The sequence below is a fragment of the Macaca fascicularis genome, chromosome 11, assembly GCF_037993035.2.
Source record: "Macaca fascicularis isolate 582-1 chromosome 11, T2T-MFA8v1.1".
Classification (NCBI taxonomy): Eukaryota; Metazoa; Chordata; class Mammalia; order Primates; family Cercopithecidae; genus Macaca; species Macaca fascicularis.
The window spans coordinates 140,290,065-140,298,834 of NC_088385.1; positions in this window are offsets into that span (position 1 = coordinate 140,290,065).

The window sequence follows — 8,770 nt, forward strand, 5'->3', positions numbered from 1 at the left end:
TTACAAAATAGAAATTGAGTCACTGGTTTGTAAATCTACCTACTCTTTCTACCCCAGTCCCAGAAAAAAAAAAAAAAAGACATTCCAGAGACTTTTCAGGAATAATTATTAGTTACAAGAAAAATCCAAGGAAAAGATAACCCCAGTATTTTACAACTTCCCCATCAAATAGGAATTTAGGAGAAAAAATGACTTGCAAACCATATTTGTAAACATAGATTTAAAAATTCTAAGTGGAATTATCGCAAAGCAATGTATAGCTAACAACAAGAAAGTCATGATATTATTAGGTTTAACAGACTATTAGTGATCGAACTTCCTTTGTTCATTACCAGCAGAATCACTATTATTTATAATGGCAGTATGCCCACTTAAAAAGAGAGAGATAGGGCCAGGCACAGTGGCTCACACCTGTAATCCCAGCACTTTGGGAGGCTGAAGTGGGCGGATCACCTGAGGTCAGGAGTTCGAGACCAGCCTGGCCAACACAGTGAAACCATCTCTACTAAAAATACAAAAATTAGCCATGTGTGGTGGCAGTGTGTGTGTGTGTATGTATGTGTGTGTGTATATATACTGCATATGTATGTGTTATATACATACTGCATGTATGTGTGTATATACACTGCATATATTTGTGTATATATACTGCATATATATATATATATATTATTTTTTTTTTTTACTGTCTTTGCTGCCAAGTGTGGCCATGCTACTAAGGTTTGAATAATGGAAGTTGTTGAGAAGATCTAATGGGAAGGTCCCTTAAAAAGGTAAGCAGACAACTGGGGAAAGCCCCTTTGTGCCTTTTAACATTTTTTCTTTTTTATCTGCATTATTTAATCTCCGATGGTGTAGGAGATTCAGCAATTATCATAGCACTTAAACTCATCCTGAAGATTTAGGCCATCTGCTGGAATGTATAGCAGAAAAAGTGATGTGACTCTGATAAACAGGATGCTATTTTGCCAGCTTTAGACTACCTACATCTTGGTATCTTTTACATGAAAGAGAAATGAACTATCTTAAGGCACCTTTTCTCTTTGGGATTGGAGGGGAGTTGGTTCTGTTAAATTGGGCTGAACCTGATCTTAATGGAAACAAAGTAGTATGTTTGGGTTGAGTGTGGTGGCTCACAGCGGTAATCCCAACACTTTAGGAGGCCAAGGTGAGTGGATCATTTGAGGTCAGGAGTTTGAGACCAGCCTGGCCAACATGGTGAAACCCCTGTCTACTAAAAATACAAAAAAATAGCAGGATGGCAACAGGTGCCTATAATCCCAGCTACTTGGGAGGCTGGGGCAAGAGAATCACTTGAATCCAGGAAGCGGAAGTTGCAGTGAGCCAAGATCATACCACTACTCCACCCTAGGTGACAGAGCGAGACCCTGTCTCAAAAAATAAGAGAGTAGGTTTGGAAGATTTAATATTAGAAAATATTTTAATTAACTTCATTACCAGATAAAACTCATAGGGATTGTCTCAGTATATGCTGATAAATCACTTGATGGAATTTAATACCCATAGATGACTTTCAAATACTATTAAATTGGGAATAAAAATTCCTGTAACTTGGTAGGGAATATATGTTCCAAAACACATGTTTGGAACATACGTTCTGAAAACACAAGTCATACTTAATGATAAAATAGATTTCATTTAAAGTAAAATTAGCCAGGTGCAGTTCCTCATCCCTGTAAGCCCAGCACTTGGGGAGGCTGAGGCTGGAGGATTGCTGGAGCCCAGGAGTTCGACACCAGCCTGGCCAACATAGGGAGACCCTGTCTGTACAAAAACTTTTTAAAAAGATTAGCCAGGTGTGGCCAGGCACCGTGGCTCACACCTGTAATCCCAGCACTTTGGGAAGCCAAGGTGAGCAGATCACTTGAGGTCAGGATTTCAAGACCAGCCTGGCTAACATGGTGAAACCCTGTCTCTACTAAAAATACAAAACTCAGCCAGGTGAGGTGGCATGTGCCTGTAATCCCATAAACTTGGGAGGCTGAGGCAGGAGAATTGCTTGAACCCAGGAGGTGGAAGTTGCAGTGAGCCAAGATTGTGCCATTGCACTCCAGCCTGGCCGACAGAGCAAGACTCCATCTCAAAAAAAAGATTAGCCAGATGTAGTGACATGTGCCTGTAGTCCCAGCTACTGAGGAGGCTGAGGCAGGAGGTTAGCTTGAGTCCAGTAGTTCAAGGCTACAGTGAGCTATGAGCATGCCCCTTGTACTCCATCCTGGGCAACAAAGTGAGACCCTGTCTGTAAAAAAACAAAACAAAATTACAAGAGTGTGCATCACTTTTATGAAATGAGTAACATCTAGCCAATGTGTGAAAACAAGGAATGTAAGGAATTAGGGATGGGTGCAGAAACAAAACTGCCATGAATTGGAGATGCAATTGTGTAATTAGGAAACCCAAAGTAAACCACAAACAAATGTTTAGAACTGCCAGTAGAATAGCAAGTATGCCATTGTCACTCAGCATCCATGGAGGATTAGTTCCAGGACCCACCCCCCAACCACATGGATGCTCAGGTTCCTTATATGGCATAGTATTTGCATTGTGTGTGTGTGTGTGTGTGTGTGTGTATGTGTGTGTGTTTTTGAGATGGAGTCTCACTCTGTTGCCAGGCTGGAGTGCAGTGGCACGGTCTTGGCTCACTGCAACCTCCGCCTCCTGGGTTCAAGCGATTCTCCTGCCTCAGCCTCCCAAGTAGCTGGAATTACAGGCATATGGCACCATGCTCAGCTAATTTTTGTATTTTTAGTAGAGATGGGGTTTCACCATGTTGGCCAGGCTGGTCTTTAACTCCTGACCTCGTGATCCACCCACCTCGGCCTTCCAGAGTGCTGAGATTATAGGCGTGAGCCACCAGCCTGGCCAGTATTTGCATATTTTCTATGCACATTGTTCTGTATACTTTAAATCATCCCTACCGATAGTACCTAATCCAATGTAAATGCTATATGTAAATAGTTCTTATACTGTATTGGTATTTATGTTTTCATTGTTGTTAATTATTTATTGGTTTTTCAAATATCATTGAGCCAAGGTTGGTTGAATCCATGAATATAGAGCCCATGGATTTGGAGGTCCCTGTGTGTGTGTGTATGTGTGTGTCTTAAATAATACCACTGTGTCCTGCAAAAGACATCTTACTAAGCAGAAATTAATGTCACATCATTTAAGATTGTCACTGTGTCATGAAAGATTTTGTCAAACATGACAATTATGTCAATTGAAAACAAGGTAAGTATACTTTTAAAATATCGTTGACAAAAATTAGCAAAAGTACATAGGATTAACAATTTTATGTAATCCCAGCACTTTGGGAGGCTGAAGTGGGAAGATTGTTTCAGCCTATGAGTTTGAGATCGTCTGGGCAACATTGCAAGACCCTGTCTCTACAAAAAAATAAAAAATTAGCTGGGTGTGGTGGCATGTGTCTGTAGTCCCAGCTATGCGAGAGGCTGAGGTGGGAGGATCACATGGGCCTGGGAGGTTGAGGGTGCAGTGAGCTGTGATTGCAGCACTGCACTCTAGCTTGGGCAACAGAGTGAGACCCTGCCCCTAAAAAAGAATTGTGTAAAATCTAGAAAAAGGAAAAATTAAAAGTCAAATAAGAGAAACCTATTGCATCAAAGTGGAAACCTAGAGGAAATGGTTGATTTCCTAGTACAAATACACATGTTAAGACCGTGAAGGAAAGTATTAAAAAATTAGCATAGAAAAGCTTAGAATACTGCTTCGAGAGCGCCCATTGAAAAAGTCCCCAGGGTCACACAGGTTCACAGCTGAGTGTTAACTAACCTTTAAGAAATTGATTTTATTTAAAATGGTCAAGCCCTGGGGGAAAAAAAGGGTTGACTTCAATTAATTTTATGGCATAATATCAATTTTATTTTATATATTTTTCTGAGACGGAGTCTCACTCTGTTGCCAGGCTGGAGTGCAGTGGCACAATCTTGGCTCACTGCAACCTCCGCCTCCCAGGCTCAAGTGAGTCTCCTGCCTCAGCCTCCTGAGTAGCTGGGACTACAGACGTGCACCACTACGCCCAGCTAATTTTTGTATTTTTAGTAGAGATGGGGTTTCACCATGTTGGCCAGGTGGTCTCGACCCTCATGATCTGCTCCCATCAGCCTCCCAAACTGAGGATTACAGGCATGAGCTACTGCACCTGGCCTAATATATTTCTAATGTATGATGTCAGTGTTTGTAAAACAATCTTTTATGCACGAGTATAGCTATAGAACCAATTAACTGTGACCTTCTCAGGAAAAGAAGGAAAAATGATGAGTTAACATCTGTTAAAGCCACAAACTCATTTTTTTTTTTTTTTGAGACAGAGTCACTCTGTTGCCCAGGCTGGAATGCAGTGGTGTGATCATGGCGCACTGTAGCCTCAACCTCCCCTGGCTCAGGTAATCCTCCCACCTCAGCCTCTGGAGTATCTGGGACCCACAGGCAAGTGCCACCATACCTGGCAAATTTTGTGTATTTATTTATTTTTGAGATGGAGGCTTGTACTGTCGCTTGGGCTAGAGTGCAGTGGCGTGATCTTGGCTCAGTGCAACCTCCTCCTCCCAGGTTCAAGCGATTCCCCTGCCTAAGCCTCCCAAGTAGCTGGCTTACAAGCACCTGTCACCACGCCTGGCTGATTTTTTGTATTTTTAGTAGAGATGGGGTTTCACTATGTTGGCCAGGTGGTCTCAAACTCCTGACCTCATGATCTGCTCTCCTTAGCCTCCCAAAGTGCTGGGATTACAGGCGTGAGCCACCAGCCTGTACTTATTTTTCTTAATTCTTTGCTAAAGGGCCAGGTAGAATTATTGATTAATTGATTGATTGTAGAGATGGGGTTTGCCATGTTTTCCAGTCTGGTTTCAAACTCCTGGGCTCAAGCAGTCCACCTGCCTTGGCCTCCCAAAGTGCTAGGACTACAGGCGTGAGGCACTGCACCCAGCCATAGATCTTAAATAAATTCTGATTTTGGTATAAATGATATATTTAAACTTAAAGTTGCAAGTTTTAACATGTCTATTCTTTAATTTTCAATATTGTTTCAACTGCTTGTTAGAAACACCATTAAAACATTAATAAAAAGGCTGGGTGGGAGGCTGAGACAGGAGAATGGCATGAACCCGGGAAGGTGGAGGTTGCAGTGAGCCAAGATCGCACCACTGCACTCCAGCCTGGGCGACAGAGCGAGACTCCATCTCAAAAAATACATAAATAAATAAATAAATAATAATAAAAAGGCTGGGCATGGTGGCTCATGCCTGTAATTTCAGCACTTTGTGAGGCTGAGGCAGATTGATGTCTTGAGGTCAGGAGTTCGAGACCAGCCTGGCCAATAGGGTGAAAGCCCGTCTCTACTAAAAATACAAAAATTAGCCAGCTGTGGTGGCACACACCTGTAATCCCAGCTACTCAGGAGAACTGCTTGAACTGGAGAGGCAGAGGTTGCAGTGAGCCGAGATTGTGCCATTGCACTCCAGCCTGGGCGGCAGAGTGAGACTCCGTCAGGAAAAAATTGATAAAAGCAAGTACATAGGGTGCACATTTGCCCTTCCCTGTTGGGATCCAGGGTGGCCCCACAGGTGCTTGTTCATCTCCAGCTTTGACCTGGACTGTTCTAGTGTTTTGTCTCAGTGTTTCTCCCTTTTTTGTACCAGGATTTCTCCCCAGAAACAAACACACATGTATAAAAAGTAGTTTGGCTTGCTATAAAAATGACTAGTGGAAACCTCAATAGAAGTATGATTTCCTAAAATAAATCTTGTTCAAATATTACAGGACAAAGTAAAACACACAGCAAAGCTCCCTCCCCAGCACTCAGGGTGCAGGCCCCGCTTTTCCTCATCTTTTCCTCCTGTGGCCCCCATGTATCCCAAAGGTGAGGTGACATCTCCCCAGATGGGTCTGGAAAATGCTGTGGGTGTACCCACAGGAGTCTTCAGATATGTAAGCTCTGGATCTCACTGTGATGTGCCCCCTGGGGGCTCCGCAGGTTGGGAGGAAAAGGAAGCTTTAGTCCTCACTGTGGTTGCATCCCCCACCAGTGGCCCTCAGGTTGGTCCTGAGAAGGAAGTTCCGGTGCTCAGTGTGATGTACCCCCACCCAGAGGTCCCCAGGTCCTGAGGAGAAGGAAGCTCTGTTCCTCACTGTGGACGCAGCCCCCAGGGGTCCCCGGATCAGTCCTGAGGAGGATACTTTGGTCATCGCTATGATCTACCTCCCAGGGGTCCCCAGGTTGGACCTGAGGAGAAGGAAGCTCAGAACCTCACTGTGGATGTGCCCCACGAGGGTCTCTAGGTCAATCTTGAAGAGAAACAAACTCCGGTCTTCGTTGTGGTTGTGCCCCACAGTGGTCCCCAGGTTGGCCAGTGGAGAAGGAAGCTCTGGTTCTCAGTGTGATGCACCCCCCAGGTTGGTCCTGAGATGAGGGAAATTCTGGTCATCACTGTGAAGTGCCCCTCGGGGGTCTCTGGGTGCTGAGGAGAAGGAAGGTTTGTCACTGTGGATTCCCCCCTGCCAAGGGTCCCCAGGTCAGTCCTGAGGAGAAGGCAGCTCTGGTCTTTACTGTGATGCAGCCCCAAGGATCCCCAGGTCCTGAGTAGAGGGAAGGTCTGGTCCTCTGGATTCAGCCCCGAGGTCTGTGAGCAGAATGCAGGTGCTGCAAGCAGGCTAGACAAGGTGTGTGTGTGCACCCCTTCCTGATACCTAGGCACAGTCTCGGATGGTCAGTGTTTCCTGTTGGTGATGGCCATGTGCCCCCTCTTGCAGTCCCAGTGAACCCCTGAAATTCAATCTTATGATTTTCCATGCCATAATTTTGGAAAATGAAACTGAAATAGAGCCCACCATTCCATGCCTTAATTGGAATGGATAGAGACAATAAAAGGCCAATAGATAAAAGTCAAGTGATTTTCTATATATTAGAAATAATGTATAGGAATAATTGGAATTTGTAATGAAAAAAATCATTCAAAAAAATCTGAAAAAGTGTATGCCAAATGTACCAAAAAACCTAAAATTGAACAAGAAGACAACCCAATTAAAAATGGGGGCAAATCCAAATATATACTTTCCAAAGAAGATATACGGATGGCAAATAAGCATACCAAATAATGCTCAATGACACTTGTCATGAGGGAAAAGCAAAATAACAATGAGAGCACTGCACATCTATGAAAGTGACTACGATCTAAAAAGTAAATTTGCAATTGCAACAGAAACTGTCATTCATTGCTGGTGCAATGCATAATAGTATAGCCACTTTGGAAGACAGTTTGACTTTTCCCCAAACTAAACAAAGCTTCACAATATGAGCCAACAATCACACTCCTAGATATATAGATAACTGCTTTGAAAACGTAGGAGTCTGATCTAAACAAAACCCAGCATGTACTTATGTAGAGCAGCTCTTTTCATGACAGACAAATACTTTAAGGAGTCAGGATAACCTTCAATAGCTGAATGAATCACTAGGCTGGGGGTACATCCATGCAATGGAATCCTGTTCACAAGAGCAAACTGTGAGGCCATGCAGGACATGGATGAATCTGATAGGGATATTGTTAAGTGAGAGAGGCCAGTGTGAAAAGGCTGTATGATCCTATTTCTATGGTGTTACAGAAGAGCAGAAACTACAGAGATAGCAAACATATCTGTGATTGATGGTGGTTTGTAGAGGGCAGGGAGTGAGTTAAATAGAATAGGATATAATGATAGAAACAGGCACAAATGGGCCTTTGGAGAACGTACTCCCTCTGCTTGGTGAAATCATGCTGGGTGTGTGTGGAAGAGCCTGGGATGTATAATGCCAGCATGAACAAAAAGGCCACTTAGCACTCCAGGAGAGAAGGGTCTTCTTTCATCACACATGAAATTATTTCAGGACCAGTTCCAAGGAAGACTTGTGTGTGTGATTTTATATATATATAAATAAATATAATATAAACATATATATAAAATAAGAAAATTTACCATTTTAACTATTTTTAAGTGTACACTTCAGTGGCATGAAGTACATTCCCATTATTGTGCAACTATCATTTTACATTCCACCAGCACTGCACAAGGCTTACAATTTTTCCATATACTTGCCAATATTAATTAGTTTATGTTTGTCTCTCATTTCATAGGCATGATCATGGCTCACTGCAGCCCCAGCCTCCTGGGCTCAAGGGATCCTTCCACCTCAGCTTTCTGGGTAGCTGGAACTACAGGTGCATGCCACTATACCCAGATAGTTATTTGTTGTTTTTTGAAATGGAGTTTCACTCTGTCACCCAGGCTGGAGTGCAGTGGCACCATCTCAGCTCACTGCAAGCTCCGCCTCCTAGGTTCAAGTGATTCTCCTTCCTCAGCCTCCTGAGTAGCTGGGATTATAGGCATGTGCCACCATGTCCGGCTATTTTTTTCGTATTTTTAGTTGAGACGGGGTTTCACCATCTTGGCCAGGCCAGGCTAGTCTCAAACTCCTGTCCTCAAGTGATCCACTCACCTTGACCTCTCAAAGTGCTGGGATTACAGGCTTGAACCACTGCACCTGGCCTACATATTTTATATAATATACACTCTAATGGGTATGAAATGGTATCTCACTGTGGTTTTGATTTTCATGTTCCTAACGGCTAGTGATGTTGAAAATCTTTTCATCTACTTGTTGGCATTGGATTTGGCAATGATTTCTTGGATGTGACACTAGAAGCATGGGAAACAAAATTAAAAATAGATAAATTGGGCCGGGTGCGGTGGC